Raw genomic sequence first — 26,575 nt, forward strand, 5'->3', positions numbered from 1 at the left:
TCTACACTGCTATTACTACCTCCTCTCTGTACTGAATAGCTCCCTGATGCTGCAGATGTCCGAGCTGCTGTTGCTGCTAAGTGCTACAGAAGACTATTCAGCTCCTCTTTGCAGCCTGCTCTATCCCCTGATTCACCAGGAGATACTGTAGCTGTGGCTGCAGATTAGACTTTTCTCTCCCTCCCCCTGTGAGACCTCTGTGTGCTTTGACGTCATGTGTGCTCCTTTCAGTTGCCATAGCAGCCCCATTCCCCAAGCTCTCTGCCTGTCTCCTCTGGTAGGTTCCACAATGGTACAGCCAGCATCACGCTGCACAATGGTTTCCAGGCAGTGAAAGAGCGTGATTCAGCAAGCCAATCTTTTTTTTTTTTTTTCTTTTTTTTTTTTTCTTCCTTTATTTCATTATTATCAGACATTTTGCCTTCCCTTTTTCTGTTCTGCTCTACCCTCTCTCCCAGGCTTTTATTTAGTTCTTTAAATGAAAACAGTGATTTACGTTGAATCCAACTGCCCATCTTTTTATTCTTTATTATTATTATTATCGTCATAAATAGCCCATCTTTTCCTCGCCACTGTTTGGAATGTGATTTTTAAAAATACCACCTACAGTCGCAGATTGGGGAAAAGGTTTCTGGACGAGGAAAATAGCTTGCAAGCACGGAATGGTAGGTGGTTGATGCTAATATTCTATGACTAACTGCTTTCGCAGGGTGGGGTGATGAATATTGATTGCTGTTTAAAAAAAATGGGGGAGAGGGAGCGACAGACAGGTTAATGAAGTAAAGTGAAGAAACAAGAAGGCTGCAGCTGTGTATTTTGCGGCCAGAGAACCATCGTTTTCCTGCATTCCGGTGTGTATGAGCTTTTCTGTTTGGGTGCTGTAGGTGAGATGATTGTGAGAGCAGTGCAGAGGGACATCATGGAAAGGAGTGTAATAGTGCTTTACCAGCTGGCTCATGTAAACAGTAGCGTTTACTCAGCCTCATCACCTCTAACACTGCTTGGGGGCTTTTGGGGGAAGGAGGTGTCTTGGTTTGCAATTCAAGTAGAAATGAGTACCTTATGTGGATTATATTATACATACAGGGCCATTTAAAATTTGCATTTGTAAAAATAAAAAGAAGAGAGGATAATGATAAGCAAGTAGAAGATCCAGAGAACAGAAGTCTTGGCCTTTTGAAAGTGGTTGAATGCCAGAAAACCAACAGAGTGTGTGTGTGTGTGTGTGTGTGTGTGTGTGTGTGTGTGTGGAGAAGCGTTTGACAAACCTTGCTGGATGTGGGGGTGAGGGTTGTTTTTAGGAAAGTGATCTTTTAAGGTAATCATCACTCTTCTGCTTTAGTCTTGGACCCATGTGAACAACTCAGCCCATTGGGTTTTACAGAACCACCAAGAGCTTTTAAGAGAAATGTTTACAGCATGCTACAGGCCATTTATTTTGCAGAAGGGAATCAACAATGTGTAGATGCTGCAGTGAAATCAATGTTGCTTTGCAGGGAAATTCTCGGGCAGAAAATGAAGAAATGTTGGTTTTGTATTTTACTGCAGAGAGGCCTTATTAGAAACAATACACATTTGACTTGGATAATTAAGTGTTACAGCATTGTTTAATAAGCAGGCGGTGCTTCCAGTGAACCATGATGGGTATGTTTTACACCATTTGTGTACTGAGTGATTGTAAGCTTGTTTACATGGGTTCTTTTTGCTGCATAGCTTCATGATACCCTCATTGCAGCCTTCCCCTCCTCTGATATGTTCACTGTGAGTTTTGCCAGAGACTTGTTTAAAGACAAAATCAACACTGTTTGAAAATACATTTCTGAAGAAAATGATGGGATAGAGTAGAATTTTTTTAGGAAGAAAGTGCAAATTAGTATATTGTAAATGATAAGGAGAAGCCTGAAATCATAGTGCTGGAGGACACAGAGCTTGTCATGCAAGGCCGGCTTCAGGAAAAGAGAAAGGTTAAGATAGAATAGCATGGTGTTGGCACTGCACAGGGCTGTTTATCTCATAAGCTACCTTTAGTTCCCGTGCCTTGGGGAAAGTGGAGTGCATCATACCTCTGGATTTTAACCCTCTTTCACAACATTGCTCTGTAGTCATAGCTAGAAGCACTTTGAAGCAGTATTTTCTTCTGTGGTCCCGCTGCTGTGTGCTCACTCTACCTGCTAGGAAAGGTGGCATAGAAATACCTTTTCAATTGGCTTAGCTAATGACTTTCTCTTACAGGGATGTAGATGTGAATGACAAAGGTGAATTGACCTCAGTCACTAAACGATATTCTTCCCCCCTGGCTCTGAGTAAACTGCACTCTTGCGCATTGCTCTCTCCTACTGTTTCAGAGTACGCACAATTTGCCAGGGTCCTGTTGGAATTTTGATATTTTAAATTCTTTTTTTTTTTTTTTTGAGGAGTGTTAGGATTACAGGGCAAAAACTGCTTAACATGAAAAATAAGTTGCTGCTTGTCTGCCTGCTTGATATTAGAAAATGTCCTTCTTATTGTTAGAAATATGTGTATGCACTGAAGGGGCTTTTTATGAGCAGACCTTGAGGGATAAGTGTTTTCTTGTAGGTTGTTGTGGGTTTGGTTTTGGGGAGTGGGGGAGGGGGTTGGTTGGTTGGTTGGGGGTTTTTTTTTCCCCTCTGACAGCGATTGGTATGTTTGCAGCCATTATTTAGAGATTTAATACTGCTAGATCAATAATTATAAGACAAAATATCTTCCAGCAGTGTTACAGTACCACATCTGGCTTGTGAAAGCAAAAGGAGGGCTAACAAAATTTCCCTACTATGATATTGGAGAATGTCAATAAATCTCACTTGTAGTTTGCAGTCCATTGCAAAACTCATGCAATTTAAGAGAGCTCTAACACAGGCCCAAAGGAGATGGTTTTAGCATTGCTTTTGCAAACAACATTGTAGTCTTACTAAGATTTGGAAGGCAGAAAAGCTGCATTTACAGAAAGGTCCACGGATTTAAAACTGGTTATCTCTTCTTAAACTGTTATTCAGTAGAAGATACCCAGTTCTTTGGACAATTCTTGAATAACAGAAAATATCACCAGCTTGATAAATCGATAAATTGTCAAAACAAATAAGGTGGTGTTTTGGTTTTGTTGGGTTTTTTTAATGGCGAGCATTCTATATCCATAGCCCTTCCCATGCCACTGGTTATATTTTGAGCTTATTGTAGCACTGCTAGAAATTACAATATAGAAACCTAGTGATTGCAGTATTACCATAGTTGCTGCTCTGTTATGTCATCAAGAGAAAAGGAGAGACACTTCACTGGACCACGATACTGAATATAAATATAACCTGGCTTCCATTGCTTCTGCTACCCAACTCTATGATTCTTGCATGCTTACTGTTTTGAAGGCTGCTTGCAAGAAAAATTCATTCTCATAAAAGGGCACCAGTTAAAAGAAAAAATGCTGCATTTGCTGTGAGTTCTTTTTTATTTCTTTCTTGCAACACCTTCTGTGGAGGCAGACATAAGAAAAACAGCCACAGAAACAAAAAATCTTTTGTACTCAAGTAACTATATAAACCCAGTGGTCTAAAACTGAACGTAACATACAACTCTAGCGTGAAATATAAGATGTTAGGGCTATGTTTCCTTTCTCTTATGCTGTGACAGTGAAATTAAAGTAGAGATCAAAAGCAGTACAGGGACAGAATTTAATAGTCCCCTGTTCACTGGTTGCAAAAATTACACAGCTTTCTTGCTATACTGTGTTTTAGCCTGATACCCATAGCTTTGTTAGCAAGCTTTATAATCAGTCTTGGCTATTTTATTAAAAGAGAAGGACAGGAAATTCAAGTCCCAATACCTTCCAGTCTTGTGTTACATGGAGAGATTTTTAGTAAAGGATTTGGCACATGAACTTGCTAGTGGCACTGGAATGTTCTTCTCAGCTTCATCTCTATAGAAAGGTTGTGAAGTCATGATTTTTTGTGAATCTTATGATATCCCTGACTATACCTGGGCATAGTCAGAGCCCGTTTTGCAGCAAAAAAGAGAAAGAACAGCTGTCATATTTTTAGTCTTCCAGGTTCTTTTCTCCTGCCCAAGGAAAAGAAAAGGTTGATGACAGTAAGAGTGCAGACCCTTGCTCACATCACAGTAGTGACATGGGAATTTTTGAGTGTTATAGTCTCCCAGGATTGCTGTTAGCTTTTAACATTGTAATAAACAGTAAAAGTTGGAGATCCAGAAGAGCCTTCCAGTCAAGTCAATAACTGCTTCACCAACATTCTACACTAAGAGGTCAGATAACCCAGGAAATTAGGAACTGCTATTTGAAGTGACACTTCAGGGAGCTTGGGTATGTGCAACTCTTGTTCCAGTGAAGTGTAGTGGGCCCTTACTGGTTAAGCAGGTGTTTTCTCATAAGGATTTTTGAACCTCTATCCTTAGTAAAAAGTTTTAGTACTCTGCTGAGCTATTTGAAAACATATTGTGAAAGAGTGATAAGAAGATGTCGCCCAAACGTTCCACTTAATGATAGTCACTTAATTTTGTTCAGTGGTTACAAAGAGTGGTACACGCTTGACTGTTCCTCCTCTTGTTTGCTGTCTTAACACCACAACAGTTGCTTTCTACATTTCTTGAGGTCCTCTATAATTTTCTCAATTGCAAGCACTTTATCAATTGGACATGTTGTATCACATATTTTGTTGTTTGTTTTTAAAAGTATGCTAATTTGATGAAGAGCAGTAATTCACAGGCCTTTTCTTAAACCTATATGTATCTGTATCACACAGTTTTTAAAACTGTTCATAATGTCACAGTTCAAATTTAATTTCAATCCCCAGGTATTAGTGACAGATGACTGTGTACAAACCTCAGCTTGTTACAGTGAAAGGTTACGCTCTTCCTCATTCCAAAGATAGATTTGAAGGCCTAACCTGAGAAAGATAGGATAGAAACAAAAATAATTATTTTAGAACAATGTTATGATTTTTAGTGCCATCTGTTCCAATTCGAATAGTCTTGAATGTAAGCTCTTGAGCACATGGGTCTGCCTGCCTTGATTATCTTCCCCCACCTCCTTTTTTTGGGGGAAAAGGGGGGGAATAACTATGACCTTTCTCTCCCATTTAAACAACACTTCATTCTGCACTATTTTCTATCTCTAGCCTTTCTTCTTTGCACAGCAGAAGTGAAAATATAGTACAAATACTGCCTGTAACTGGATGCATTATGGTATTAGAGGAAAATCTCAAGTCTTTGTTACATGATGTTCAAATACTTGCATTCCAGGTTAGCTTAGTTTTTTGCACTTTTTCTGTGTCTGTCAGACCTGAAAAATAAACCCCAAATATTTCTTTCTCCTCTTTTTTCTGCTTAGGGCTAGTATTAGAAACCTGTACCAGCAGCAGGCCGGACTCAAATATCAGCTATGGCAACCCATGCATGAAGTTGATGCCTTTGAACCATTTCCTATAGATGAGACATAGCACATGCTGTGGTGAGTCAACAATGTATTATTTTATTAAACCATACTACTTGGCAAAAAAAAAAAAAAAGGAAAAAAAAAGAAAAAAGAATCCTAAATGCCAAAGTGCATGGTGGTTTGGTTTTTATTTCTTATTGTTGTTTTCTTTGGGAGTTTTTTTTTGGGGGGGGAACATTAAAATTACAACTTCGAGTAATTTTTAGTACATGTGAGCATAATGCTGTCTTTTAAATGCCTTTTTCAAGTGTGTAATTTCTGCATTGTATATGCGATCATCAGATGGAGCATATTGGGAATATGGTTTTGGTGGAAGTGTGAGGATAGCAAAATGATTTTTAAAAATTCCTACATATGCATGTTCTGGGCTTGATATATCCACTATTTCACACTATTTTTTGTAATTAATATTTTGCATCTCTTTGATTTGGTGTGGGGGAGAGGAAAGGTGGTTTTGTTTCTATTTGATATGACTAAAGAAGACTCTGAGAAACCCTGACAGTATTTTCTGACATATAGCTCTATCCTTCGACAGGAAAAGAGATTGCAAAAATAGTGTTTAAAAGGAAATAGCCTTTTTAAAATACTCTTTGGCTTTATCTGTAAGTCTGCTAATAATTTTGATATGCCTTTCTTACATAAGTAATTTTGATCCCCATAATTTCTTTAAGATGGCCTTGGGATACCTTTGGGAGATGAGGAATTGTTTTTAATTGTCCCATGTAATCACAATAGAATTATTGAGAGATCTTGTAATTATTGAAGGTAACCAATTTTCTGTTCAAAACAAGGTTATATTACTTTTTTCCCCCCTTAATACTAGCTAGACATTTGTCAGCTGCAGTCAGCATAACCAGCCAACAGATTTAAAAAGAAGCCACAGATCCAAGCAGATCTGTAGACTTCAAGTAGATCTTGTGTGATTTGACCTTTACTGGGGGCCAGTGCCAAATCTTATACCTGGTGCTATTACACAAATAAGGTGTAGATCTACGTCACTAAAATGTTTCTACTGTTTTGTTAGGAGATAGAACTCTGTTGTTATTGGTAGATCAGGCAGAGATGGAAACACATAGTACATAGTGACTGGTGGGCAGTAGTGATATGTGACTAATAAATACGACAGTAATGAAATAAGTGCTCTGATGGCATGTTACTTTCACTCTTGGTAGAGCTGCTGAAAAAAATGGAACAGGTGTCAGTTAAGTGAATTTGACTTTACTCCGGAGTGAAATGAGAGAGAAACTAGCAGAAAGGAGTGCCTGCTAGTCCATTGAAATAATCAGTGTTCTCTTGAAACCTAAGAGGTGTTTTCCAAGAGGAGAAACCACACACTGGACATGAATAGTGATTTGTGGCATGAAGAGTGGATGCAAAAATCTATGTAGAACTTAAAAAACTTCCCGGTATTACTGCTATGATATTTTTAATGTCTTATGGCTTTTAAGGCCTATTGTGTTTTTCCTAAGGCAATTCTTGTTAGCAAGACAGCCTTCATCTTAGTTTAACACTTAGTTTAATATGGACTCTAAAAACCATATGAATATATAAGGTTTTTTTTCCCCAAATTTTGTTTCTGCGCTTAAGAGCATATAGATAACCTACTTGTTGTTGATAATGAAAGTTTTAAATAAACTGGAAACAGCAAAGGGTTCAGGATTTATGATAGTTCGTTGTGTTGTAAAAATAAAGGATTTTGTTAATATGTCCGTAATGAACAGTAGCTAAAGAGAAATTGTATGGAATTTTTATGGCCTTGTGTACATGTTAATATGATTAGCCCATAGTTATAGCAGTTCAGTTCCCATCACCATTAGCATTTTAAAAATTGCTGTATAAGTAGAATATTTTTTTAAGAAGCTGGGTGGCAATAATCCCCATCTTAACGGTTTTGCATTTAGTAGAATATGCAGTGCTAATTTTGGAATACAGTGATACTGCTGTCTACAAGCAGCATGACTTAATCATTTGTCCCTCAGGTCACCAAGATGTCTTTGTCTTCATGTTGTAGCTATTGATATTGCTGTGTGGTATTTGAAGCATGTACCAATGGCTCTGTTCAGTGTAATTTCTCTCTCAGTTCAAGTCATCTAAAACACCTAATTCAAGACATCTAAGCCACCTTCTTCAGCTTCATTCTTCCCAATTTCAGATGGGTAATCAGTACAAATAGCAGGTTTTCAGAAACAGTATAGCATATGAATCAGTAGAACTTGGAGATGTCATAGGTAGAGAGTTCTTGAGAAGATTTCCTCCCAACTGTCGTAATGTTAACAGACATACAATGAAATGTTTTTAGCAGAAATTAAGGAATTCAAGGTCTTGTTCTGAAGCTACAGCTCCACAGAAAATGTCTGTAGCTGTCTTCAGGCAAGTAATACAAACCTTTAGCATGTATGTTTGAAAGTTGGGGCCTTGATGTGCAAATTCTTACGCTTTCTGTGCAGGTTCTTTCCAGTTAATGTTGGTTGTTAAGGCATACGGATCACTTTGAACACATAACTGTATTTTGCATTCAGCCATTTCTCCTTATGAAAATGCAAGCTTTATAACTGTGGAACTCATATGTGAAATCAGAAATCAGGTCTAAAACTTAGCATGTAACTGAAGTTAAATTCACTTTCAAACAACTTCTAAAAATGGTCAGAAAAAGTAGCATTTTGAGAATAAAAATAGTTCACAATATGCATCACAAAAAAGAGCAGGTAATGAAAAAGTTATTGTATTTTGTTTAACATGAAAATAAGCTTAGTGCTATGGTTGATGGGAGTTTTATGAAGCTGAGTTAGTAATTTTGGTAGAAATCGTGAGAGAGAGAGGCTTTGATATATCTATGCAGATGAACAACAGTACCTGGGATAAAGTAATTTATTTTTTAGCACTTATAGAGTTAACTTATGCAGTTGCATGTTTTTATGAAACATTGCATTGGTTTCTCTTATGTTAATTCCAACGTAAGTGCTAAGTGCACAAAGAGAAATTCTGAACTTCATCTACCCAAGTAAATGTAAAGTAGCTCCAGAGAGTTTTGTACAGTTACACCAGATTTGTATCAGAGCTCAGAACACAGTTTTCTTTGAGAAACCTGCATTCTGCTCCTTTGCCTTCTCCAATAGGAAAAGCCTATTTATATTAAATTTGCTGCATATGATAAATGTAAAGACTTCTTATCTGTTATCGATAGTGGTGATATAATGAGTAACAGGTTTCCTATTTGAGAAGAGTTGCCTTAGTGTATTTCCAAAAGCCATTTGTCATGTGATAACAACAAACAAAGGTTTTGCAGAAGTGACCTGTAATTGTCAACACTTTAACTGTTCACCTTCCTTATTCTTCAGGGAGGCTGAATTTTTTCCAGAAAGTGCTGAGATCTTCACTTTGAATTACAGACATCTCAGTGGAACCTCTTGATCACCTTTTATTTTAATAAACTTCACTGGAAATGCCTGTGAAAGGGAATTGTCCTGCCTTTGCATTTTTTTCTTGTTGGTTTTCTTATTATTTCTTTTTATTATTATTATTATTATTTGTTTTATTTAGTCTCCTCAGGATATTCTTTTGCAGGATTTTTTCACCCACTTTTAAGCTCAAATTGCAATATTTTTTTATGCTGTTACTTCTTATTCTGGTTCCTGTCCCTTCTCCTGCCATTCTTGGTTTGTCTTTACTCATCCTTGCAGCCCGTGAGATTAGTATTTTAATTCAATAATATTGAAATATGGCATTGTCAACTTTTGCAGTATTTGGGGGTTTTAATGCTCAGTGTCACATACATAAGAGAAACTATGAGGTTTTTTTAATAAAAGGTAGGTTTTTCATCCTTACTCCTGAAAAAAATTAAATTTGAATACGTGAAAGCTTGAGGCTTCAAAAACATATAACCCTTCCGATGGGATTATTCCCTAGTAGTATCTCAGAATTTTGGGGGCATATGATACAGTTGTTTGTGACTGATAATCTCAAAAACTTATTGATAGAGTTAGTTGGAAAGTGAAGATTTGTTATCCATCTGAATGCTTGTAAAGGCATGGGCATATCTCTGTTCTGTATCTATGTCTGCATTCCTCCAGTAGCCTGGATTGGCATAGGAAAAGTCAAGCTATTTGCACATTTAAAAAGTGAAAATGAAATTCTTCTAAAAAATTCAAGTGCAGATGTCTGTCTTTTTAGGATCTCCAGTTGTTTAATTTCACTTTGAAATACTAGTGGATCAGATGCTTTTATTCTGCCATATGGCAGTCTGTGCTTATTGAAAAGGGGTGAACTTACATTACAAGCTTAATACCTCCCTGTGTCAAGTGTGACCTGTGAACTTATCACATGAAATACTCATGTCTCTGCTATATTTCTGGAGTCGCTGATGGGAAATATAACTGTATGCCACCTGGCAGGTTAGTTCAGTATTTGGCAGACTCCCCTCCCAACCTTGTGGAAAATATTCAGGACTATTGCTGTAGAATGTGGGGATAGAATATCAGACAAATATATTCTGAACCTTTGAGTAGTTTTTCAGTGTGATCCTTATGAGTTGTAGTAAAATAATTTGACTAGCCTGCAGAACAATAAATGGAAATGCTAAATCAATAACAAAAAAGAGAGTGGTGCCAGCAGAAGGGTGGAAAGGAGACCAAGACAGCAGGAAATTCAGCTGTGTTAATGGGTATGCCATATGAACCCATGTTATATAAAGTACTAGGAAGTATTTTGTAACCACAGTGGGAAATAGTTTACCTCTCTTCTAGATTTGCCATTGTGGTGCATTGGCTCTGTGACTTTCTTTATGTAGTGTTCTTAACAAAAGTGCCTTTCCTTATTACAGACTGTCAATGGAAGCAAAGAGCTGAACATACCGTGTAATACTGTCAGCTTTTTCTCTGTTTACTTTCCCTCTTCTGTAGTGTGTATCAGAAAGAAAGGGGAGCACTGACTGCAAGTGAAGAGTACAGCTTTTGTAGAAAGAAGTATCTGCAGTACTTATACCATCAGCTATCACGTTCATGCTCTATGCACTAGAGTTTAGGTCAAGCTGCCTCAAGGCAGCAGTATCCTAATGGCTGTGCAGGCATCAGATTAGCTGCTTTAAGATCCTCAGGGTGATCATTTCCCTGGTATAAATAAGGAGTAAAATAAGTGAGAGAGATATGTACAGGCCTATCGATGCAATGTGCTAATATGATGTTAGTATAATGATCCTTCTCTCTTAACTATTGTGTTTTGGGATAGAGTATGGCAGACAAGTGAAAGGGTGAAGGCAAATATGCATGATGGAGGACTACCTAGAAAGGTGAGGTTATCCAAAGGTTGTTTAAACTCATTGTACATCCACAGACTCCTCTACAGCACCTGAAGTATCCTTGTGTTGGATGCAGACTGCTGTGCAGTAGCAAGTTGGCAAGAAGACAGTGAACACTGCAGGCATGGTGCAGTACTCATGCATTCTTAATATGCCCCAAATTCCTGGCAAAATCAATAACAGCAATTCACCTGTGATGAGTTTGAGAGGACATAATTGTTAAATAGGCATTCTTGAACTGCTGGATGCTGGCTTTGTTTCATAATAGTCAGAATTGTTCAGGCTTACAGTTTTTAATTACTTTTAAAGAAGATTAAGGATATAAGAACAACCCGTAGTGTCACAGTAAAAATCCGTCTTGTAAAGGCTTGTGTCCTCAGTGGCCATTAGCTAAATATTTGGTGAAGAAAAGTGAGAACAATATAAGCAATCATTAATGTCTCTCTTGCTGTGTCCTCCCATATTTCAGAAGTCTGCTGTTTTTGTTTGGTTTTTTGTTTTGGTTTTGGTTTGGTTTTTTGAGACAGAAATTGTTCCTTTGTATTAAAAAAATGTGTTTTCTAATTCAACATTTTCTGCGCAGTTCGTGTTTTATGACCTGTCTTCTAGGTGCTCACTATGAAGAACTGCAAATGTTGGGATTTGTTTGGGTTTTTTTTTTAAGTGATGTCAGATGTAGATGTTTGACCTATTCTGGAAAAAAATAATTACCACTGTAAGACTGCAAGGACTTTGAAAGTACTATGAAGATACATCATGCCAATGAGAAGTTCTGATTTGCAGCAGATATGAAATCACTGCTACAGGTAGTATTTATGCAGCAGGCTCTGGAGTAATTTATGGTGTATGTAGCTTTGTGTTAACATGCCACTATGCCAAGTTAGTTCTTCTAGATCAATGCAGCATATAGAATCGTAGAATGGTTTGGGTTGGAAGGGACCTTTGAAGATCATGTAGTCCAGCCCCCTGCCATCGGCTGGGGCACCTTCCACTAGTGGTACAGGGACTTCCTAATCTACTTATCTTACCTTTGTTTCTGGAAAAATAAAATTCCTGTTAGGTATCCAGCTAGTAGGGTCACCTTCCTTTGAGTAGCACATAGGGTGAGCTGAGCAGGTGATAGTGCTCTCCATTCTGGCCTGCCAACACTGCATGAGAGGGGAGAAGGATAGCAGGATTTTCTTGCTTTATAAGCTGTTGAATTGAAATAAAATGCAGAAGAGAGCAGGGAGGAATTAATTACCCTGTGTTTCATAGAGTGGATATGAAAGTTTTTCTTGGTTGCACATCAGAACCAGATGAAAAAATGACCTATAATGGTATCCAAATGTTCCTGTCCCTGTATTCTCAAAGCAAATTTTTCTCTGAACCTAATTGCTTATTGTTGTTAGTGAGTTTTCACCATTTAATTTCACTACTTCATGCATAGTCCAAATACAGTGTATATATTTACCTCAGATAATTCAGAGATAGTATGTAAAGATTGACTCCTATTCTTAAGTAAGAACATAAACAAAAGGCAAGCAGAAGAGAGAAATACATTTTTAATGCTGGTTTTTTTGAAACAAAAAAACCCCAACATCAAAATCCTCTCTGAGCTGTTCCTGAAAAATATCTGCATGGCTTAATTGTGAATCATAATGCTACTTAAATGCCTGCATTAATTTTATGGTGGATTTCAGTCATCAGTGTGTAGATGGATGTCTTTATGGTATCATGAATGCTTGATTTGCTGTTCTACTTAAATTTTTTTTAATGCTGCGTGAAGAGAATATGGTGCATGTCTCCCATGATAAAAGAATGTCAAAAAAATACCTACATGTTTATACGAATGGCAGTGATCTATAAATTAGAAATTCTTTAAAAGCAGTGATTTCAAGGTGGTATATACTCCTCAATCCAACAAACATGTAGTGCAATTCCCTGCTTTTCTTTTGAGGATTTGAAGAAACAAAGACAAGGATCTGCTTGGTTTTGGCTTTAGTTAGCTGTGGCAATTGTTAGTTAAGTTTACATGCGTAGGCTCAAATCCTCTCTATAATTACATTGACTGCAGTAAGAATGGGACAATTTACAGCAGTTGAGACTTGTATTCTGCGGGTTTAATTTAATGTTGTTTTTTAAGTGGCACTAGGTTTGTTGTTGAAAATTTCTCCTGTTTCGATGGAGACTGCGTTTCTGGACTGCAGGCTTTTCCTCCGCTTCACCCAACCTCATTTCTGAGCTTTTATGTCTTATTAATGTGGAAAAAAAGAAGTCTCTGGCTGCAAACATTACATGTGGCTGAAATTGTCATGTGAAGCAGTATTGTCAAAACTGAAGTATTCAAAAACCTTGAATAAAATATTCAGACCTGGAGGCTATTTTTTTGTGTGCTTGTAGGCTATCTTTGGGTCTCATTTTAAGGTTTTCTCTAAAATCCAAAAGGGCACAAAAACCTAAGATAGAATCCAGGAAAAAACCCCAAACTAATAGGAAAATTACAGCAACAGTTTTTGGTGTCAGCACTGGGGGGATAAATTTTATAGCTAATTTTGTTGGAAACAGTTATGCATGGATCAACTGCCCAGCAAACTTACCAGGTAGAATCTGACCTGGGAATTACTTCTTACTTGTTTTTTCCTGAAAATAATTATCAAGATCCTGAAAATAATTATCAAGATCCCTCTGAATAGCTATAAATGTTGAAATAATAACATGAAATATTTATATATAAGGAAGCTTTCTGACATGTCTTATTATATCTTGAAGGTGGACAATTGGAAAGAGAATTTGCCCTAGATTTACCCTAGGCTGCATCTCCCACAATCAGTTTATATACAGATTGCCTGAAATCTTTTTCCACCTGAAATCTTTTTCCACCTGAAACTTTGTTCAGTCTTGGCTAGTTGGCTCAATAGGTTGTCCATCTGAATGGCCTGGACACCAGATAGTCCATATCAATTAACCAATGAAGCAGAATCTGATGAGGTCAGGATAGACAAATATAATCTAGATGTATCCCTTGTGCTGTGCACAACTTGGCTCAGGTTTTGAACAGTGTCAGGAACATAAGCTTTTTGACATTAGTTTCTGATGGCGCTATGAAAAGAAAATAAAGCCACACATTCCTCTTTTTCTCTTTTTCTTTCTCAAATCCCTTTTGCAGTAGTGAAGAACATCTCATACCGTCCTGTGTAATTGTCAGTGATACTGTTATCTGAGCCAGTTATCCTGCAGCTTTTCTTAAATGTTTAGCTAACACACAAGACCAGACGCTCTTCTTCATGGCTTCAAAGTCTCAGTGACTGGAGAGAATGGCAAAGAAGAGAGCTATAATCAAGTTAGGCTTTAGTGACCTTCAAAATTATAGCTGAGTCATGATATTCAAGATTTCAGAGTAAATGTGTATCAAGTGCACTTGAATTGCTAATCCTTGTGCAAGTACTATCTTTTTTTTTCCCACTGTAAGAGTACTTTTGGGCTAATGATTAATTTATGTGTGAGCTCTGTATTATACAACTAGTAAGAGACCAGAATAGATCAAAGCAGACTTTGAGCTGCTTCAAGCTAGAATTGCTTGGGTGTTTTCAAAGGAGCAGTGTTGAATTGTAGGAGGATAGAACATGATCCACTGGTAAAGGTGGATGCTTCTTTAATTAGCAGGGTGAAGGCAATCATGGCAGGTTTTTAAAATGACAACAAATACTACACATAGAACTCTCTACTTCCTAGAGACCTTAGGGCACATAATCAAACAGTAGCCCATCATACGTGACAATGATTTTTTTTTTTAATAGGAAAGAGAAAACAATATATTCAAAGTCTTCTTTCAGGATTTGGCTGTAAGCAACAAAGTCCAAATTGGGATGTCAGTGGTGATCACTAAAATAAGTTTGACCTCTGACCTCACACCTGGAAATGCTGCAAAGAAACTTTCTAGTGTTCAGTGAGCTAATTTTAATCATCTGCAAGCATAAACTAGTTTAATTAGCATGTCTACTCTGCTCTGATGAGACCCCAGCTGGAGTACTGTGTCCAGCTCTGGAGTCCTCAGTGCAAGAAAGACTTTGGACTTGTTGGAGCAGGTCCAGAAGAGGGCCACAAAAATGATCAGAGGGATGGAGCACCTCTTCTGTGAGGAAAGGCTGAGAGAGTTGGGGCTGTTCAGTCTGGAGAATAGAAGTCTCCAGACAGACCTTATCATGTCCTTTCAATGCTTAAAGGGGACTTATATGAAAGATGGAGATGGACTTATTAGCAGGGCCTGTAGTGATAGGACAAGGGGTAACGGCTTTAAACTAAAGGAGGGGAGATTCAGTCTAGATATAAGGAAGAAATGTTTTACAATGAGGGTGGTGAAACAATAGAACAGGTTGTCCTGAGAGGGGGTAGATGCTGCCTCTCTGGAAACATTCAAGGTCAGGTTGGATGGGGGTTTGAGCAACCTGATCTGGTGGAAGATGTCCCTGCTCATTGCAGGAGGGTTGGACTAGATGATCTTTAAAGGCCGCTTCCAAGCTAAAACATTCTCCAAAAAGAAAAACTTATCTATGTAGATAAACAGGATACCAACCAATAGCCCTGAAGTAGCACTAATGCTATTTCACAGTAGTTGTCTTCATTGAGCAACCTGACCTAGCAGTTGGATGCTTATTCCCTTCTCCAGTAATGCCTCATAAAGAGTTCAGTGCCGTCAAGTCCAAGTTTTTGTTACCCATGCTGCTGGGTTACAAAGCCCAGTTGATGCTTTCGATCTTGTGATATGAACTACTTCTGTTCTACCACCTACTCCACTTCTTGCTGCTCTAGATAAACACTACTGACTTTGTCTGCAGTTTAAGCACTTGTACTAAAATACAAGTGATTTTCACAACTAACGCAGTAATCTTGCATGCAAGGATATTCTGAAGGGATTCTGATATTTCCACTATATCCTTAAATTCCTATCTGCTTTCCGCAGATGTCAGCAGAACTCTGGTTTTGATCCCATCCAGAGCTCTTTGGGGGGGTGAAAAGGAGGAAGCTTTCATTTTTTATTTTAGCAATCAGAATTACTGGTATTTTGCCTCAAACCTTGCTTCTGAAATAAAAACAGATTCCAGAATCAAGTTATTCCTATTGCTGTGCCTTTCTCACAAAACTGTTGTACCTCTTCTGCTGCTGCCTTGCATCCATCACCTCTGTTCCTTTTCAGTGTCTGCCCTTTCTTTTCAGGATGAGTTGCTTTTTAGCTTTATCCTTTGATATTTCTGTGTTAGAAACTGTCCTTGAAAGGGTTTGGTGGATAATTCCAAAAACAGATGCTCAAAGTAATACTGTGTGGAATGCCCAAATGAGCATAATTTTGGGTTAGATCTGCAGGCTTATTGTGTGTCTAGAGCAGCTCAAGGTGATAAGTGTGATGTTAAAAGCTTTACAGAAAGCTAAAAGATGACTTCACACGATACCATGAAAATTCACCTCTAGGAGAAAAATTCAGATTCCAGATGTAGAGCAAGTTCAGACTAGCAAGTCTCTACCTTGAAAAGTTTGGTTTTGATGAGACTGTTTAGTAGCCATGTTGGAAATTAATCAGATTTTCTTGTCTAGGATACTCCTTTATTCAATCAGTAAATCCTTACTTTATTGCACAGCATAATCTGTGAAACATTCTCAAAATTTTCTTGCCATTGTCCAGTCCAAAAATCAGTAACTGTTTCAGTTAGTTCGCTGGGTGCCATGTCTCTGGCTGGGGAAGAGACAGAACAAACAACAAAAAAGCAGCGTTATCTTTGTTTTACAGGTTTTCTTTTGCTGGTTTCCCCCCACCTCACCCCTCACTCACCCCTCCTCTCCTCCCTCCCCCCATATGAGGCACTTGCTCTTGATACTTCAAATTTATGTTATTTATTTTCAATCACAGAACCACAGAATCAATGAGGTTGGAAAAGACCTTTAATATCATCAAGTCCAACTGTTCCCCCAGGACTGCCAAATCCACCACTAAACCAAAGCCTTATATTCTAATGCAAAGCTTCAACTAGAGGTTGAGCTAGGTGAGGGAGAAAGTTCCATAAATGCCTCCTGTATGTCTGTGAAAGGGAACGGCTCTGTTCTCCAGGAATTTTGTGGAGTAACACTGAGCTGCAGTTTGGAAAGACGGTGTATCGCTGCTCCAACGGACAAGCATATGTGAAGATAATTAGCAGGCTCAGCAGGTAGATAGGTGTAGAATGGGATAGACATAGCAACGTAGAGGCAGAACGAGTTTTAAACAAAAAAAGATTTATGTTTAACTGTGTTGTTATGTTACATCATTGAACTTAATGGCACATGAACTGCTTTGTAATGCTGATTACACCCAAATCCATGGAGAGCTTTTTCATGTTGATTGTACCTTCACCTGGTATTGTTTAAGTATGAATGAATCTATAACTAGCCACAAACCCCAAAATTATAATTTATGTTCATGGTGAATCGTATTAGTGTATCTCCTGGTAGATTTCATGGTTGTACATTAATAAAACTTTCTGCTCTTTATTACCATATATGAAAATAAAAAATGTTGTCAAGAGAGATCTAAACTATTATTCCATCTTCAATGCTGTGTAGTATTGAAGAAGGATAACATGAAATTCATATCTAGAATCACTTTGTTTCTATAGTAAAAGAAATATTTGGTCTTAAAGCTTCTGCTAGGCTAGTAAGTCATCAGAATGAATATTATTTTTGTTGTGGTTTTGGTATTATGAGTTTATGTTAAATATTGCTCTTTAGTAAGTGATGCAAGCATTTTCTTTCAGTTAGGGTGAGGCCCAAAATTCGTCTGCCTAGTTATCAAAAAGAATAGATGCTGTCATTAAATTGCTCAAATTCACCATCAGAAAATGTTGCTGCTTTGGTTTTGCACTTCTATTTTGGCACTTAGTCCTTATACTCAGTTACTTTTTTCATGTTAAGTATCAGCCTTTCAATGATGGCTTCCCCATAACACATATAATGGGGAGTTAAAAAAAAAACCAAAAAAGCTATGCTGGGGGTTATTGTAATTTCCTTTTGTGAGATATGAAATGTAGTAAAGGACACAGAAATTGGCTTCTTTGTGCATGTGATATTTTGCACTATCTTACATGCTATAGAATTTTATGGCTTAATTCTTAGCACAGTGCATCATCAGCATTGTTTATTTGCATTGACTTGTCAGCCTTTGTTTTTTTAAATAAATAGAATATGCAGTAAATCATAGCTGGCTTTTGAGACTTAAAATTAAGATAGTTAATTAACTGATTTGTCCTTGCATATAAATAAGTGGCGGTTTGTTTGCAAAGTACCATGTTTGGTACTGAAATGTAACTTAAACCCAGGAGTAAAAACAAGGAGAAGAGAAAGGGAAGATAGTGCAGAGCAGACAAATTGCAGCAGCTTTGACATGGTTGTTCTTGGAGTCCAGGACAGGGTAGTTTTGGTGCTGTATATGATATACTACAATTTTTTACAGGAGACTTTTACATAATCAGTGAGTGTTTGTTAAACATTTGTGTCGCGGCTTAAGTCTAGCTGACAAGCGTGCTACGCTTGCAGAACCAGCAGTCTAGATACATGGAGGACAATGTAAAGGGTGTTTGCATAAGAGGGCAGAAAGCCGCCTACTAATATGATATTAAGCCTTTGTCATTGAAGTTGTTTGGTAGGACAAGCCAGTGCCATGGAAAAATCTGCCAAGGGGACAAGTACAATTAATTACCAGCACTTGAAATATCCGTGCAAATTATGACTTTGATCTGTTAATAATGTTTGGAGTAGGAAAGTATATGTTTCTGACACTGCTGGTACTTCAAAATCAGCAAACCTGTGCCTTCAACTAAGTTGTCTGGAAGATGGGGGAACTGCTGTAGGACATTATGGTTGCAGGCAGGAAGGAAGAGCAAGCAATGCAGTGGATAACCTTGTGGCTCTCTGAATTAGTTGCTGTTGGAATATCACTGGGGGAGGAGAAAAGGAACAGCTGCAGAAAGAACCAGGCACGGTCTGGTTCTTAACTGCAAGATTTCCTGGTGACTTCTGTAGCTGCACTTTACTGTAACTCTGTGATATAGTATGTATTCACTAGTCTGTCAGAGACCTTTTAATACTAAGGCTTTACTGTTGCAACTGTCCTTATTTTCCCTTTTTGTCTAGAAGGCACCAAGACCATTCTGCCAAATAATTTTGGTCGATTTACTCTCTTATCTTGTGCTTGAAGAGGGGTGTTGGGGGCGGCATGTGAGATGATGCTTCAGGACACTGCAGAGGGGAGAGGATAGTGGTGACAATCTGCAGTGTGTTCTGCCCTTGTTCCAGAGCAAGGTCCAACCACGCCTGAGTGCCATTGTATCTCATGACTATGATTGACAGAAATTTCTCTATTTTACTGGCAGTTTTCTTACTGCTGTTATTAATCTAGATAGCTGTGTTTCCTTTTAATTCTTGATTTTTAAGCTTGCAAAAAAAAATTAATTTAGATGAAATATTCCTTTTGGCATTCAGTGAAGAATGAATGTCTCCTTCAGTTCTGTTCAAATCCTGTTTGCTGATAGAAACATTTGGTTTGGGTTAATATTGGACAACAACAGTTTATGCATCTCTTCATCTCAAGTTAGGGTTTTGGCTGGATATCAATTTTGGTTTTGCCTCCCCATACTCCTCCCCAGCATGAAGTGTTTATTTTCTTTTCATATGACTATTCCTGAAATCACCATTGCCTTCTCAAAGTGATATCAATTCTGGGCAGGGAGTAGTCCAAACACACAACTGGACAGGAGCCTTTTAAAAGGTGCATTGGTTTAGTTATCCTCTTTAAAAGTTTTGTGAGCAGTGCCTCATTTAAACAGATTCTATGGTTATTTACCTCTTCTGATGAGCCTCTGAAGTACAACTAGGTAGTAGGATGGGGGGAAATGGACTGCGATAGTTAAATTTTCTTTGTTTACTGTCTGAAAGTGAGCCTGGAGTTCTGGTTTTATTTGCATACATTGTATAAGTGACAGAGCTTAAGCTCATAGAACATATTTGCCAAAGATTTGGGATTGAGGATTTGAAATTATACTCTCTTTGACAAATACACGATGTCATGTAAAAACAAGTTATTATGCTTAATTCTTTCCTTGCAAAAACTGTACTCTCTTCAGTATTCCATGCTTTTGTAAGTCCTAAGTTGTCTTCTAAGGAAGCTACTTATATGGGGGTTTTTATTGTTTGTTTAAAGGAATATCTGTGCTGCGTAAGTTTTGTCTATAATATTGTAAGGGCATCTTATTACAAATTTGAAGTTATCTTGATAACTTGATCTTGGTAAATTAGCCTATTTTCCAGGTTAGGAGTTGTGCCGGTGACAATCACCTGTGTAGCTTAAATTAGTATATAACAAACAGCATAGTTTTGTATGGAGGCTATTGTTTTAATAAAGATTCAAGTGATGACGTGTCACCAAGTAAGGTAGTAAGTATTGTTTCTTGATTGATTAGACACCAAAATTAATTTGCATGTTGCCTCTTATTAGCTTTTATGTGGAAAACAAGGGTAGGATTTAGAAAAGTGGGATTAGTGATGCAAAGTGGGATTTTATATGCAAAGGTGCATATAAAATCATCTTTTACTGCTTTCAGATTAAGTGAGCAATGGTTGGCTTGTGATCCAGAGTTCATTTTTCTAATGTGCTTATGTTAACAGTTTTATAATTAAGCTTCACTTAAAATTACAATAATAATTTCCTTTTCCATTCAAGCATAACAAAGCACTTAAACAAGCATTAATAAGCCTCATATCAACTTTGAAAAATAAGTATTATTGCCCCTACTTTTACAGTTGGGTAAACATAATTGAGGATAAGTAATTTGCTTTGAAGTGTCAAATACTACAAAGGGCAGCTCCTAGACACTTCTCCAGCTGTGTGGACCACAGTGTTAAAGTGCAGATAACTGGGTAGATCCTTAAATATTAAGGTTTAATAACAAAAATTATCTCAACAATACTTAATCTAGATGAAAAACCTGTGTGTAAATAACGTGTTTTGACAGAATGTGTTGGTCTGAGATTTTTGGGGAAACAACAAAGATTTCATGTTTTGGTTGATCTGCCTTTTTTTCCTGAGGTCTTCTGCTGATCCTTTTCCATAAAAATAGTAGTTTCTTTTCTGAGCAGGCTTTTGTGCCTTTCTGACACATAAATGTAGCCCCTTGAACTTCAGCTGTGTGAAGGCCCAAGACAGGCCTGAAGATCTGTAGTGCCACACCCTATGTGAGGACAGACATCCTCTCTCTGCACTCTCTACTTTCTTTCCTATTGGGAAGTAGATAGGTGGACCTCATCAAGATGCATTTAACTGAATTAAAAAAAAAATAGAGTAAAACTTCTGGACTAAATGAAAGATGACCTTGCATAGGGTTTTTGTTTGGGTTTTCTTTTTTTAGGAAATTTATGTAACCAGCCACTTCCAGAAATATATCCTAACCTGCACCACAGCAGGAAATGCAGAATAAATAATTACAGATACCTCAATGGAAGGCATACCACAGCACGTAAAGAATGGAAAACTTATCTTCCTTCAGAATTAAAAAAGCATGAAAAATATGAAACAAACCATCATAACTAGTGATGAAGCCACCTGGAAATTAAAAGCCCACGTCTTAGCAAGAGGGAGAATTTTGGTGTGGCCGAAGACTGCTGATGTCTTCTGATTTAAATTACACTCTGGCGTTGCTCACTGATATTTTTCACAAGCGTCATCACAGTGTTTATGTAGTATGTATAAAGTTCACAAACATGAAGTCAATGCCATTCACATTCATCAACAGCTTATATCCCTATGGCTGAAACGATACTTCACCATATAACAGCACATGCATTGTTGTAGAGTATATGTAAATCTGTCTATATGTACTGTAAATTCCAGACTACAAATTTATAGGTGAAACATTTTGACAGAACTGAGATGTATGTTATTTCCTGAGATGTAATTTAGATGCGAGAAAAGAAGTATTTGACCTTCATGCACATCAGAACTTCAAGTACTTGCTGTATCTAAGCAGTATTTGGCCCTAAATTAATTATTAAATATAAGTGGCATTAAAGCATCTCAATATTTGACCCACAGATTAAAGGGATAATGAGACAGTGTTTGGTACCTGACTACAGGGGAAGGAGAAAAAAATTAAAATAGTGATGTGCCTCAGTTTATTTTTAGGAGTGGACAACTATGATAAGGAAGAATTTTTTCTAATAGGAAAGAATATAATCCTTTTGCTGCATTGTCGGTGTTAACAGCAGACTAGAAGTAACTCTAATCTGTCTCTAGGAGGACTAATAAGAAAACCTTAAATTGAGGGGAAGAGGATAAGCAGTGTAATTGGGGCACCAGAGTTGGAACAGAAGACATTCAAAATTTGGGATGTTCATCTGCATTATTAGTCTGCAGTTATTTTTTTAACTTCGATTTGAGAAACAAAATCATCCATTGACTAATGAATTCTTGTTATGGGAAAAAGTATTCAGCTGCATTCTATAATTTCTGGCTGCTTTACTGTTACTGTCAACAGCATTTCTGGATCCAGTACTACCCACAGGACTAAAAAAGAGACAGATCAATTTACCAGGATAATTGTATGCACACCTAATTTTAAGTAACTGAATCATCCTGACAAATCTAACTTTAAGCAGCTGAAGAGTGCCTTAATCAGACTATTCAGGTACTTAAAATGAAACACAGAATTAAGAACATTACTACACTAGGTCTGAATGTAGAAAAGCATAATTGCAATGGGAGGAGGGGGAGAAAGAGGATGGGAGAAGGAGAGGGTGTTTCCACAGGCAGGAATTAGTTTTCGCTCCATTGTACGTCTTTGACAACCTCCCACATGCAGAGTTGTGTTTACATCATAGGTTTTTTCAGCCTTAGCAATATCAGCATGTTTGTTGGCTAAAGCTGCTGAACTTTGTCATTGCTTCCCAATATTTAGAGACCAAGACTGAAATAAAGGGCATAAGTCTGAAACAAAGCTCTCATTATTAGATACCAGACAGCTATAATCCCATCTGTGTAGATCTACAGCCAGGATCTGGGTCATGTGAAATACTCCCTCCCACCAACCAGAAGCCCTCTAATGATTATTCATGATTAATTTTAAAGAGAGCTCTGCAATATATTGCTAAGTGAATTCTCCCACTGAACAACATTTCAAACAGTCATTATTATAACAGTCCTGACAAATCCCTGATTAATTCTTATCCATGTGTATCAGGTACTATTAACACTTAACTGGTCAGAGCTCAATCTTTACTACTCTCTGAGTCTGCTTCTTCATGCAGTGCCTGAGTGAAGCTGTCATATGTGTCGTACTGTCAAGCTAGAATACATAATCCATTTCCACTTGTTAGTTTACTGACACTTCTTATGTAAAGTGGGTCTCTAAAGATGGTGGTGTCAGTTCTAATTGCTGGTGCAAATGTTGGTTTTTGCTTTTGCTGTTCTTTAAGTATAAATAAGTGTGCTATATATAGGTCTCATAGCACAGTAGTAGGTGTTTCCAGTTCCTGTTGCCCTGATAGTGTGCTGATGTCTCAATTTGCTGTGATTGCAGAACTGGGCACCAGTGGTCATTATGTGTAGGCACAGTCTTGACCCTGAAAGGTGACTTTGCTCCTCTGTCGTAGAATCATAGAGAGTTGGGCTTGTTCAGCCTGAAGAAGAGAGAGCTCCAGGGAGACCTTATAGCAGCTTTCCAGTATCTGAAGGTACAAAAATCTGGAGAGGGACATTTTACAAAGGAATATAGTGACAGGGCAAGGGGAATGGTTTTAAAATGAAAGAGGATAAATTTAGGTTAGATAGTAGGAAAAAATTCTTTACTATGAGGGTGGTGAGACACTGGAACAGGTTGCCCAGAGAAGTCTTGGCTGCCCCATCCTTGGTAGTGTTTAAGGCTAGGGTGGACAGGGCTTTGGGCAACCTGGTCTACTGGAAGGTGTCCTTGCCCATGGCAGGGGGTTGGAACTAGACGGTCTTTAGTACTTGTCCTGCTATTCCCGGTTGCTAAGCTGTTGTCATGTAGCAGTTGCCGCAGTGGTCGAAATAGGTTTCATCTGTCATATTCTGCAACTGGAATCTTCTGAAACACTCCTTACAATTTCAGGTTTGGAAGTGGCTTCAGATTCACTGGGTGGGTTCTGTCTGAATAAGAGTAGGTGTCTCATGCATTTGTCTTATTTCATCACAAACCAAATTTTATCTGGACTGACCTTAAAACTTTCAGCTTGGGCCTTTGCCATCACTAGCTTCAATCTCTGCCTGAACCGATGCTCTTATCATGTCATCAGCTGTTATACAAATGCTGACAACACCTTCAGGTTTTTCTGTGTTCATTAGCAAAAATACTTTGTCAGCTCATTTGATTGCCAAAAAAAAAGAGAAAGCATTCTTTTGTTTCTTTCTTTCTCCCCACCAGTTCAACGTACATGGTTCAGGCAGTTGATTATCTGATCTGTTAATATCTCTATGGATTACCAAGTATGTTTTCAGCAGTTTGGCTGCACTAAAATGTCTGGTATGAGGGCTGAGAAATGCTGTCTCAGAATAGCCTTGTTAAAATGTCTGAAATTGAGGTGATCCTATTCTTGTTATGTCTTAAGTTTTTGCCAGGCTATGATCCTGTAAGAGGGGGCTTGTTTGCTAGCTGCAAGTCCTTCCTTTTACCAACATTGTGCATACAGCTTGCTACATCTGTCATTGCAAAGAACATATTTCTGCATCCACATATGATGGTGGTGGCTCAGCTATCGATGTATTTGTTGGCTTATTCAAGAACTCTTGTGCTTCATAAAAATTTCTGGATATTGTGTGATCAGCTCTTTTTTGGTGTTGTCCATCTTTGTTTATAGTAAGCTTATAATGCATGCTACTTTTAGCTTTATACATGTATCCAGCTGATATTAAAACATAAGCGTGAGAGAACTGAAGAGTGGCTGAACTGAAGTTCTTGATTGTCATTTGTAATGGAGGATTTCACCAGTGACTCTTGATCTCCTTATATTACAAACACAACATTCAGGTGATTTTTAAATACCTTCGATACCTTTTTCCAATATAGGGTAATAGATGAGTTTTAGCTGTAGTACTGAACTTGAAATGTATAGGTATATTGTTTTCATCGTGAATGAAGTACAGTTGAATTCCAGTCTTCCACTCCACTAGCAGATTTCCTTCCACATGTGTATGGTTCACAAATGAGACCTGATACACAGGAGTGTACCCAAGGAGCCTGACTAAATCTTTTATTGCCTAGGGGGAGTATGTCTGCAGTTGGGTATTTTCATAAGATTTTCCACATACTGAGAGTGTGTCTCTGTTGGTGTGAGGGTTAAAGCATCTACAGATGGCTTGTGGTCTGTTTGACTTCTGAAAATGTAGTTTGGAAACCACTGTACTGCGTAATTACTCTTAATCTGTGATAACCTTATACACAAGAACAGCTTGGTCACATCCGAGTGCAGCAAACAATCTATAGGTCTTGTATGACTAAATTTTTGGTTGTTTGTGTGGGAGAACAGACATTTAATTTTCTGCATTTTTGCTGCTGCTTCAAATATTGAGCATATTCTGGGTGGCTTTGTGTAATTAGAGTCTTTTTCTATTTGTGTGACCTGTTGTTCTATGTTTACTTTCTCTGGCCTAGTTCCTCCTTCCCTTACTTTGAAACTGCTTTTGTGCAGTTAGTTACACAGGGTGGTCAATGAGATTTTTGGGTTCTTGTGGTTTCAGGCAGGCTCTGCAATTATACATTGCTTTATGCACCTTAAAGCAGGAACTTTCAATACCTCTCCTTTTTATCCAGTTATCCATTGCTCTGTAACTGTAATTCTTCTTAATTCCTAAGAGCTTTTATTTTTAGCTAAGCTGGTTTTTTTCTTACGTGCAGATGTACCCAGAACTAGTTAAATCTGTGCACTAAGCACCGTTATTTCCAGAGATATTTCTTTGTACTGGTGTGCCTTCCAGCATTAGGTTTCATCTTGATAACTTTGCAGTTAATAGCAAAGACAAATGTCCAGAAAGAGTGCTACTGCACTGCTACTATTTATATTATTACTGTCATAGGTAATAATATCAATAATCCATATTTAAGTATAAAGATACACTGCTTATTTCCTTGATTCTTAGATACTCATACTGCCTATCAATAGCGTAAGTTGCTCTGAGCTGAAGCTATCATTTACGTCTCATTTCTCAGATAAGTCTTTTCTTTTGGCTGCTGGGACTTCCTCACAGGGCTCTGTGTTTTATCCTCTCAGTCTGAAGTTAGAAATCTTTTTCACCTATATTTGAAGCTACGCTAGTCACCACCATCCATTTTGTATTCATCCTTGCTGGCTTCATTTGTTGTCTTTCATTGCAAGTGGTAAAGAAAATAGAAAACCTTGTTTTCTGGCCTTACCGTTCCAAGAGGTTGTCAGATAGAACGGAGATACTGAATTTTTGGCATCGCTTGCTTTACGTGCACGCACACAAACCTAAGTGTATTATCCCCATGGTTTCTCTGTTATAGCTGGGTCATTCAAAATAGAAGAGTGTGTGGAATGAGAGATGATTGATTGGAAGAGAAGTATCAGGACAAAGAAGATAAAATAGTGCATTCAAGCTTGTGGGAGAGCTTTAGTTCTAAAGCCAAGTTTTAGACATAAAGGCCAATATGAGCAAAACTGACAAAAATCCAGTAGCAGTAGACAGAATATGTCTTCATGCAGCCTGTGCATTTGTAAATTCATAACAATAGCAGCTGCTGGACCAGCTAGTCTCTCTGGTTCTGTCCCTCTCCTTTCCTGTGAGA

The 26,575-nt window shown here is 37.9% G+C and overlaps 1 protein-coding gene across 7 annotated transcripts in view; it reads left to right on the top strand.

Annotated features, from left to right (window-relative positions):
* Positions 1-277: 277 nt before the first annotated feature.
* Positions 278-26,575, top strand: part of MAPK10 (mitogen-activated protein kinase 10) — a 151,436-nt gene continuing 125,138 nt past the window's right edge. For 3 of the 7 annotated variants that reach the window (XM_030492128.1, XM_030492135.1, XM_030492130.1), the window contains exons 1-2: positions 278-665; positions 5,360-5,479. The gene's annotated coding sequence lies outside the window, so the exon portion shown is untranslated. Of the gene's footprint in view, positions 666-766; positions 852-5,359; positions 5,480-26,575 lie in introns of those variants that run through there. The other 4 variants (XM_030492131.1, XM_030492133.1, XM_030492134.2 and 1 more) reach the window with 3 other exon arrangements.

Source organism: Strigops habroptila, chromosome 7, assembly GCF_004027225.2.
Source record: "Strigops habroptila isolate Jane chromosome 7, bStrHab1.2.pri, whole genome shotgun sequence".
Classification (NCBI taxonomy): domain Eukaryota; kingdom Metazoa; phylum Chordata; class Aves; order Psittaciformes; family Psittacidae; genus Strigops; species Strigops habroptila.